General features: G+C 46.2%; 1 protein-coding gene across 1 annotated transcript in view; it reads left to right on the forward strand.

Moving 5' to 3' along the window:
* Positions 1-3,685, forward strand: part of LOC128687512 (uncharacterized) — a 55,136-nt gene extending 51,451 nt beyond the window's left edge. The window contains exon 4 of the mRNA XM_070080059.1: positions 3,640-3,685. The gene's annotated coding sequence lies outside the window, so the exon portion shown is untranslated. The remainder of the gene's footprint in view (positions 1-3,639) is intronic.
* The last annotated feature ends 5,927 nt before the right edge of the window (positions 3,686-9,612 follow it).

Genomic DNA, 9,612 nt, shown 5'->3' on the forward strand with positions numbered 1-9,612 from the left:
CACATTGCCCTCAGACATGCACATCTCCACTGCCTCCAGCCTTCTCCACGCTGCAACATTCATCACCCACCCGCTTCACACCCATATAAGAGCGTTGGTAAAACTATACTCTCACACATTCCCCTCTTTGCCTCCAAGGACAAAGTTCTTTGTCTCCACAGACTCCTAAGTGCACCACTCACTCTTTTTCCCTCATCAATTCTATGATTCACCTCATCTTTCATAGACCCATCCGCTTTACATACAGAAAAGAATGAGAAATCAAGTATAAAACAACAATAACATCACATTTACCTTTATTGAAGACTCTTGTTGGTGTATGGAAGACGGGAGGAGGGGGAGAGGGTTAAGCACATAAGAGAAGAGGAACACTGCAACAGGCCTGTTGGCCCATACTAGGCAGGTCCTTCACAAACCATCCCACTAACAGAATATTTACCCATCCCAATTTTCAATGCTCCCCAAGCAATAAGCTTTGATAATTCTATTCACTCATGCGCAAGTCCCACTCATATCAAATCGTGTGTGTAGGAAGTATCCTGGCTGGTGCGGGGAAGTACCCTGTCTGGTGTGTTCTTTCTTGAATTCTATCGTGTTTCTCACCTTCTTTACCAAAGGGCTGGCACTAAGAGCTTTCGTTTGGCCCATGGTGGCTAATTTAGCAGTTTCAAGCACAAAAAATAATGAATTATTATGAAATGTATCATATGAACACGTGGGGTGATAGTCACTCGCCCGGAAACAGTGCCACACTGACTCTCTCAATGGTTTGTGGGACCCTTTGTGTACATGCGGCTGCCGCTCGTACACATTCTGGATGACCGATTAATGGTGAGACAGATTATGAACCGTGAGGCTATATTTTGATGAAAAAAGTTGTCAAAAGGTGAAATTTATGAAGCACGAGGCTTACGAAACTCAAGGGTCCACTGTATGTATGTATGTATGTATGTATGTATTATTATTATTATTATTATTATTATTATTATTATTATTATTATTATTAATATTATTATTATTATTATTATTATTATTATTATTATTATTATTATTATTATTATTACTATTATTATTACTATTATTATTATTTACTAGTACATATGTATTCTTATAATAATACTCTTGCTTACCATTTGAGGCACTTGTAAGTAGAGGTTCCACTCTAGTACCATATCTTGAAGAGGTTGCCTACTATTTAGGAGACATTCTTGGCTATATGTTGGATGTGGGTTTGAAATTTTAGGTTGCAGTCCAGGTGAAGACTAAAAAATTGCCCGCACTCTTGTCTTTGTTAACCCTTTCAGGGTTGAGAGGCCCTCTCCTAAACTTGTTCTCAGGGTTGAAAATTTTTCGGAAAAAAAAAATTATTTTTTCTTATGGAAAGATAGAGAATCTTTTCCTGATCATAATGACACCAAAAGTATGAAATTTGATGGAAAACTTACGGAATTATGCTCTCATGAAGTTAGCGGTCTTGATGATGTTTACACATCTGAGATTTTGCCCACTTTGAGCCCTATTTTCGGCCAATTTCAGTGTACTAGTTGACAAAAATCATAACTATTTCGCTATAACTCCATTTTTTTTATCGAATGAGTACAAGAAACCACCCATTTACTAATTTCAACTATCCAATAAAATGGTCAGAAGTTAGCAATTTTGGCAGTTTCACACAAATTTCAAAAGATGGCAATTTCAAAATAGGGTCCAGAATAAACAAGACAGACATTCCTGGCACTAAAATAACATTTCCTCTGTTCATTAGTCATGTCCCCAGATCCCTCTTACATTTCTTTTGCTTTCCACTTTGAATTATTACTCTGAAAAAAAAAAAAAAATAGAAGATTTACTGTTATGCAGACTACTGCATTAGTGTAGAAATGGTATAAATAATATCAGCACACTTGTGAAAGAATATTAGACTCACCAGTTGACATGTATTGGACGCATGGCATGATTTGTTTAATTTTGAACTTTAGCAAAAATCGAACATTTCTGCTACTTTGAGCTCAATTTCGAGGTATGTTTCATTGTGAAACCAATCAAAATCATCTCAATTTCTGTAATATGTCTTCCATTCTTTAAAATGAGACCAGGAAAACTAGAATACAACCATAAATACCATTTGAAAATACTGTGCAAAGTCACTGTTTTAAACCAAAAACACGGTCAAAGTTTTTTTTTCTCATTACTCACTGTGTGTTGCCGGATTTTTTTTATACATAAGAACATAAGAAAGGAGGAACACTGCAGCAGGCCTGTTGGCCCATACTAGGCAGGTCCTTTATACTGTGCACACTGACCACAGACCGATTCTTTCATATGTAGGCCTACCAGCTTTCTCTCGCTAGATTTGAAAGCGCTAGAATTTATGCGTACTAGTACGTCAATTACCCTGGTGCGTAAGCCGTACTAGTATGTCGGAAACCCTGAAAGGGTTAAGTTGGAAATTTAAAGCTCTGTTTTTGAACAGCTTGTAGTAGATTCTGTTTATATTGAGAGTGAGTTTGTTGGTCGTCATCCACCTTGATATTTTTAGTAGCTCATCATTAACCCTTAAACTGTGCAAACGTTCTACGTTTTTTTTTTTACATTGCTTCTTTTGGAGAAAATTAAGGTCGGCGCGCTACGTTCACAAACGTAGATCTACGTTTGGACAGTTTAAGAGTTAACAGTGTTATGAAGCATAGTTGGATTTTGAGTGGGAGAAGACAGAACTGGTTTAAGGAGATGAGATGCATTAGTGAGATCATTGATGTAAATGAGAAAGATTAGAGGGCCAAGGACTGCCTTGGGGCACTCGTATGGCTACAGACTAAGTAGATGAGATTAAGCCATTTGTGGAAACATACTGGTGTCTATTTCTAAGATAAGATTTTAGGTGGTATGGAAGACACGGGTAGATAGCATGGGAGACTTAAATGGTGTCGGAGACATAGATGGTGTGGAAGACGCAGATGATTTGGGAGACATAGATGATGTGGGAGACAACATTAACTTTGTCACACTATATTATTCACACTCCTGACTACTGAGACATCAGTGGTGAGTAGTGTGACACACTTCTTGGCATCATCACTTGTTGTAGAGTCAGTGTTCATAACATTGCACATGCTACTTTAATAAAATGATAATAAACACTGTTAATCTAGGGACAACTGGAAACCTCATGAGGATTGTACATGCACACAGTTAACAAACTGAGTCACTTGCCCCACTGCCCAGGAACAATGAAAATAAAAAGGTCTCTGGTTTGTAGGTGGCTGAAGTATTGGTGGTGTTGGCTAAAATTGAGTATGGGTATTGGCTTATTATGATGGTGAAGGTTTCAGCCTAAAATTTTGTGTCTGTTTCAGCAAAAATTTTGGCATCATCCCATCCTTAATACAGTGGACCCCCTGTTAACGATATTTTTTCACTCCGTAAGTATGTTCAGGTGCCAGTACTGACCGAATTTATTCCCATAAGGAATATTGTGAAGTAGATTAGTCCATTTCAGACCCCCAAACATACACGTACAAACGCACTTACATAAATACACTTACATAATTGGTCGCATTCGGAGGTAATCGTTATGCGGGGGTCCACTGTATATGTATATATGTAGAGTATGCATATTTCCTTTTTTTGTTTTAACAGATTTGGAGTATGTCTTGTCTGCGACCTTCTCCACCCTTGAGGCCTGGATTGTCCATACGTGATGAAAAGCGAAATCAAAGGCATATTAAGCGGAAAGGTAATGTCATCAGAGAATAATTTACTAAAACAGTAATAGTTCTTAAGAATAATTTTTAGTTTTAGCTTAAAGTATAGTAATAGTTATTTCAGAATGTAAATAGTTTATTACTTTAGCAATGTTTTCATTACTTATGATTTTGGTGCACCTTCGATATTTTACTGGGAAGTAATAAAAATATGTAGTGAGTGAGTTTGAGAGAAGAAATGTAAATAAATGGTTCAAAGAACTCACAAGTTGATAAATTAGACACATGTGAAACACTTGAGTATCTATTTTCAAGAAACGTTTTGCCACACAGTGGCTTCATCAGTCCAATACAAAGAAGAATGGTGAAGATCAGAAGAACTTTGACATAATCAGTCCATCAGTCTTTTCAAGATTGATGGACTGATTAAATTGACTCCAGGCTAGGGGACTGATAACCTCAAACCCCTTCTGATCTTCACCATTTTTCTTTGCATTGGACTAGTGAAGCCACTGTGTGGCCAAACATTTCATCAGTATAAACACCCAAGTTTTGCACAAGTGTCTGATTTATCAGGAAGGAATGAAAACCTCACCAACTACATCACCATATTACAACTTGGACTACATCACCATATTACAATTGTCACAGATACAAGCTGGAAGACCAGTACCCACAATACACAGTAGCATGTCACAGTACTACACACTCCCACAGTACTGCACACTCCCACAGTACTGCACACTCCCACAGTACTGCACACTCCCACAGTACTGCACACTCCCACAGTACTGCACACTCCCACAGTACTGCACACTCCCACAGTACTGCACACTCCCACAGTACTGTGCACTCCCACAGTACTGCACACTCCCACAGTACTGCACACTCCCACAGTACTGCACACTCCCACAGTACTGCACACTCCCACAGTACTGCACACTCCCACAGTACTGCACACTCCCACAGTACTGCACACTCCCACAGTACTGCACACTCCCACAGTACTGCACACTCCCACAGTACTGCACACTCCCACAGTACTGCACACTCCCACAGTACTGCACACTCCCACAGTACTGCACACTCCCACAGTACTGTGCACTCTCACAGTACTGCACACTCCCACAGTACTACACACTCCCCCAGTACTGCACACTCCCACAGTACTGCACACTCCCCAAGTACTGCACACTCCCACAGTACTGCACACTCCCACAGTACTGCACACTCCCACAGTACTGCACACTCCCACAGTACTGCACACTCCCACAGTACTGCACACTCCCACAGTACTGCACACTCCCACAGTACTGCACACTCCCACAGTACTGCACACTCCCCCAGTACTGCACACTCCCACAGTACTGCACACTCCCACAGTACTGCACACTCCCACAGTACTGCACACTCCCACAGTACTGCACACTCCCACAGTACTGCACACTCCCACAGTACTGCACACTCCCCCAGTACTGCACACTCCCACAGTACTGCACACTCCCACAGTACTGCACACTCCCACAGTACTGCACACTCCCACAGTACTGTGCACTCCCACAGTACTGCACACTCCCACAGTACTACACACTCCCCCAGTACTGCACACTCCCACAGTACTGCACACTCCCCCAGTACTGCACACTCCCACAGTACTGCACACTCCTACAGTACTGCACACTCCCCAGTACTGCACACTCCAGAGTACTGCACACTCCCACAGTACTGCACACTCCCCCAGTGCTGCACACTCCCACAGTACTGCACACTCCCCCAGTACTGCACACTCCCACAGTACTGCACACACTCCCCCAGTGCTGCATACTCCCCCAGTACTGCACACTCCCACAGTTCTGCACACTCCCCCAGTACTGCACACTCCCACAGTACTGCACACTCCCACAGTACTGCACAGTCCCACAGTATTCCACACTCCCCCAGTACTACACACTCCCACAGTACTGCACACTGCTACAGTACTGCACACTCCCATAGTACTGCACATTCCCCAAGTACTACACACTCTGAGAGTACTGCACACTCCCCCAGTACTGCACACTCCCACAGTACTGCACACTCCTACAGTACTGCACACTCCCCCAGTACTGTGCACTCCCACAGTACTGCACATTCCCACAGTACTGCACACTCCCCCAGTACTGCACACTCCCACAGTACTGCACACTCCCCCAGTACTGCACACTCCCACAGTACTGCACACTCCTACAGTACTGCACACTCCCCAGTACTGCACACTCCAGAGTACTGCACACTCCCACAGTACTGCACACTCCAACAGTGCTGCACACTCCCACAGTACTGCACACTCCCCCAATACTGCACACTCCCACAGTACTGCACACTCCCCCAGTGCTGCACACTCCCACAGTACTGCACACTCCCCCAGTACTGCACACTCCCACAGTACTGCACACTCGCACAGTACTGCACACACTCCCCCAGTGCTGCATACTCCCCCAGTACTGCACACTCCCACAGTACTGCACACTCCAACAGTGCTGCACACTCCCACAGTACTGCACACTCCCCCAATACTGCACACTCCCACAGTACTGCACACTCCCCCAGTGCTGCACACTCCCACAGTACTGCACACTCCCCCAGTACTGCACACTCCCACAGTACTGCACACTCGCACAGTACTGCACACACTCCCCCAGTGCTGCATACTCCCCCAGTACTGCACACTCCCACAGTTCTGCACACTCCCCCAGTACTGCACACTCCCACAGTACTGCACACTCCCACAGTACTGCACAGTCCCACAGTATTCCACACTCCCCCAGTACTACACACTCCCTCAGTACTGCACACTGCTACAGTACTGCACACTCCCACAGTACTGCACACTCTAACAGTACTGCACACTCCCACAGTACTGCACACTCCCCCAGTGCTGCACACTCCCAAGTACTGCACACTCCCACAGTAGTGCACACTACCACAGTACTGCACACTCCCTCTGTACTGCACACTCCCACAGTACTGCACACTCCCACAGTATTGCACACTTTTCCAGTACTACACACTCCCACAGTACTGCACACTCCCACAGTACTGCACACTCAGTACTGCACACTCCCACAGTACTGCACACTCCCACAGTACTGCACACTGCCACAGTAATGCACACTCCCTCAGTAATGCACACTCAGTACTGCACACTCCCATAGTGTTGCACAGTCCCACAGTACTGCACACTCCCACAGTACTGCACACTCCCACAGTGCTGCACACTCCCACAGTACAGCACATCCACAGTACAGCACACTCCCTCAGTACTGCACACTCACAGTACTGCACACTCCCACAGTAATGGACACTCACAGTAGTGCACACTTCCACAGTACTGCACAATCACAGTACTGCACACTCCCACAGTACTTCACACACACAGTACAGCACACCCACAGTACTGCACACTCACAGTACTGCACACTCCCACAGTACTGAACACTCACAGTACTGCACACTCACAGTACTGCACACTCCCACAGTACTGCACACTCCCATAGTACTGCACACCCCCATAGTATTCCACAATCCCACAGTTCATCATACTCCCACAGTATTGCACGCTCACAGTACTGCACACTCACAGTACTGAGCACTCACAGTAGTGCACACTCCCACAGTACTGCACACTTCCACAGTACTGCACACTCCCACAGTACTGCACACTCCCACAGTACTGCACACTCCCACAGTACTGAACACTCACAGTAGTGCAAACTCCCACAGTACTGCACACTTCCACAGTACTGCACACTGCCACAGTACTGCACACTCCCACAGTACTGCACACTCCCACAGTACTGAACACTCACAGTAGTGCAAACTCCCACAGTACTGCACACTTCCACAGTACTGCACACTGCCACAGTACTGCACACTGCCACAGTACTGCACACTGCCACAGTACTGCACACTTCCACAGTACTGCACACTGCCACAGTACTGCACACTGCCACAGTACTGCACACTGCCACAGTACTGCACACTGCCACAGTACTGCACACTGCCACAGTACTGCACACTCCCACAGTACTGCACACTCCCACAGTACTGAACACTCACAGTACTGCACACTTCCACAGTACTGCACACTTCCACAGTACTGCACACTTCTACAGTACTGCACACTGCCACAGTACTGCACACTCCCACAGTACTGCACACTCCCTCAGTACTGCACACTCCCTCAGTACTGCACACTCCCTCAGTACTGCACACTCCCTCAGTACTGCACACTCACAGTAGTGCACACTGCCACAGTACTGCACACTTCCACAGTACTGCACACTTCCACAGTACTGCACACTTCCACAGTACTGCACACTTCTACAGTACTGCACACTCACAGTAGTGCACACTGCCACAGTACTGCACACTGCCACAGTACTGCACACTCCCACAGTACTGAACACTCACAGTAGTGCACACTGCCACAGTACTGCACACTGCCACAGTACTGCACACTTCCATAGTACTGCACACTCCCTCAGTACTGCACACTTCCACAGTACTGCACACTTCCACAGTACTGCACACTCACAGTAGTGCACACTGCCACAGTACTGCACACTGCCACAGTACTGCACACTTCCACAGTACTGCACACTTCCACAGTACTGCACACTCCCTCAGTACTGCACACTTCCACAGTACTGCACACTTCCACAGTACTGCACACTCCCACAGTACTGCACACTCCACTACAGTACTGCACAGTACTGCACCAGTACTCACACTTCCACATACTGCACACTTCCACAGTACTGCACACTCCCTCAGTACTGCACACTTCCACAGTACTGCACACTTCCACAGTACTGCACACTTCCACAGTACTGCACACTTCCACAGTACTGCACACTCCCTCAGTACTGCACACTTCCACAGTACTGCACACTGCCACAGTACTGCACACTTCCACAGTACTGCACACTTCCACAGTACTGCACACTGCCACAGTACTGCACACTTCCACAGTACTGCACACTTCCACAGTACTGCACACTGCCACAGTACTGCACACTTCCACAGTACTGCACACTGCCACAGTACTGCACACTTCCACAGTACTGCACACTTCCACAGTACTGCACACTGCCACAGTACTGCACACTTCCACAGTACTGCACACTTCCACAGTACTGCACACTCCCACAGTACTGCACACTTCCACAGTACTGCACACTTCCACAGTACTGCACACTCCCACAGTACTGCACACTCCCACAGTACTGCACACTGCCACAGTACTGCACACTTCCACAGTACTGCACACTTCCACAGTACTGCACACTTCCACAGTACTGCACACTTCCACAGTACTGCACACTTCCACAGTACTGCACACTTCCACAGTACTGCACACTGCCACAGTACTGCACACTTCCACAGTACTGCACACTTCCACAGTACTGCACACTCCCTCAGTACTGCACACTTCCACAGTACTGCACACTTCCACAGTACTGCACACTTCCACAGTACTGCACACTTCCACAGTACTGCACACTGCCACAGTACTGCACACTGCCACAGTACTGCACACTCCCTCAGTACTGCACACTCCCACAGTACTGCACACTCCCTCAGTACTGCACACTGCCACAGTACTGCACACTCCCTCAGTACTGCACACTTCCACAGTACTGCACACTCCCTCAGTACTGCACACTTCCACAGTACTGCACACTTCCACAGTACTGCACACTGCCACAGTACTGCACACTGCCACAGTACTGCACACTTCCACAGTACTGCACACTTCCACAGTACTGCACACTTCCACAGTACTGCACACTCCCTCAGTACTGCACACTTCCACAGTACTGCACACTTCCACAGTACTGCACACTTCCACAGTACTGCACACTTC

This window comes from Cherax quadricarinatus, unplaced genomic scaffold, assembly GCF_038502225.1.
Source record: "Cherax quadricarinatus isolate ZL_2023a unplaced genomic scaffold, ASM3850222v1 Contig118, whole genome shotgun sequence".
NCBI classification, from domain to species: domain Eukaryota; kingdom Metazoa; phylum Arthropoda; class Malacostraca; order Decapoda; family Parastacidae; genus Cherax; species Cherax quadricarinatus.